The 1,662-nt window shown below is 36.8% G+C and overlaps 1 long non-coding RNA gene across 1 annotated transcript; it reads left to right on the top strand.

The window, feature by feature from the left end:
* The first annotated feature begins 577 nt into the window (after nucleotides 1–577).
* LOC127742429 (uncharacterized) lies at nucleotides 578–1,075 on the top strand. Its single transcript, XR_008003686.1, has 3 exons — nucleotides 578–726; nucleotides 825–879; nucleotides 961–1,075. It is a non-coding gene; the product is annotated as an uncharacterized LOC127742429 (long non-coding RNA).
* The last annotated feature ends 587 nt before the right edge of the window (nucleotides 1,076–1,662 follow it).

Raw genomic sequence — 1,662 nt, 5'->3', positions numbered from 1 at the left:
AGTTCTTTGTTGTTTCATAATTGTTTTGATTTCCTATTGTTGATCTCTTGCTTTTGTAGTTGTAGTTTTCTTTAATTATTGCAATTTATGTTGTTTATCTTTTGTGCATTCCAAGTGTTTGCTAAAATGCTTGGTGTAATACCCGATCTAACCGAAATTGATTAAATAATAAGTTAAGTAGGAGCGAATATGGTTGGAAGATTTTGCAATTGGAATTTGATTATTTAAATATGATATTTGGATTCAGTGAATTTTTCCGAGTCGGAAAACATAGTTTTCTGCGTAAAAGCGCGCAGTGGAATTTTGACCAGAAGTACCGGCTGAGATTTATCTGGTACTACAGCTGAGAAAATTGATTATGGGTAAATAAGATTAAGAAATGAGGAATTATAATTAGGAGAGGTATAAATATTTGAAGTGCGATTTAGAGCGCTTATCTTAAGGGTTTTGGTCCAAAATTGGGCCAACGGACAAAAATAAGTGAACCGGGCCTAAGTGGGCCCAAGACCCAACATATATAAACATTAGTTATGAGCATTTCAGCTCATTTTGCCCTAAAGAAGGAGTGTTGGGCGCTGAAATTGAGAAGAGAGAAGAGAAGAGAGAAAACCTAACTCTCTTTGATCTTCAAACCACCATAACTTGAGCTACGGAGCTCCGATTGACGAGCCGTTTGCGGCCACGCGTCGCTCTTCTCATCCTCTACAATTCTATCTAAGTTTTGTGGTGAGTATTCCATTCATCTCTGCCCAGTTTTCGAAATTCTCCACTGTTACACGTTTTTGGGTAGTTAGTGTTGAAATCTTGTGATTTTGGGTGTTTAGGGATACTCCAACATGGATTCTAAGTGGGTTCTATCCCTACTTCATATGGGCTGAGGTAAGAAGTGCTCAAACCTTTGTGATTTGTCATTTTTATGAGCCTTAGGTTGATGTATGTATGTGATATTGGTTATGTTAGTGTATTTGATGATCTTGGTGCACAATTGGAAGATTGGTGTTGCTTGAGGAGCTTTGGTGAGGCTTGGGACTAAGATTGGTAGAGACTTCTAAAGAAGAGGCTCAATTGATTTGGCCACAAGAGGTACGGTTTAAGTTTCATTTAAGTACCGTGTGGTGTGATGAGAATTCCTAGGCTAGATGCCCTAAGATTAAGTTTGGATTGTGCAAATGGTTGGTGCTTATATGCATAGTTGGTATGTAATGTGAATCAATGATTGGGTTGAGAATTTATGTATTGGGTAATGAGTATTGATTTGTGGTTTATGCATTTAAATTGTGAATTGGGCCGGAGGCCGGAAAGAGGTAAGGAAGGTAAGTTGATGTGTGCATTGTATGATGACACAAGTGATGGGATGAATTTCAGATAATGGATATGCGAATGCTTGGGTTGATTATTGAATAATAATGTTTGAGGAGTTGAAGTGTGGAATTTGGTAATTTTGGGTGAAAATTATGTAGATGAGGTATGTTTGGTTTTGGTTGAGAAATATTATGTGGTCATATATGTGACTATGATTATTGATGTCTTGATGGTATGATGATGCATGAGTGGTATATATATTATGATATATGCTTGAGGAATGATTAAGGTTGATTTGTGGGTGAAACCACGTGATAGTGAGTATGATATTGATTATGTGTAATGATGATTGATTGGAAA

This window comes from Arachis duranensis, chromosome 10 (assembly GCF_000817695.3).
Source record: "Arachis duranensis cultivar V14167 chromosome 10, aradu.V14167.gnm2.J7QH, whole genome shotgun sequence".
NCBI lineage: Eukaryota > Viridiplantae > Streptophyta > Magnoliopsida > Fabales > Fabaceae > Arachis > Arachis duranensis.
Note: the sequence above shows the minus strand (reverse complement) of the source record. Positions and strands in the feature narration are given on the sequence as shown.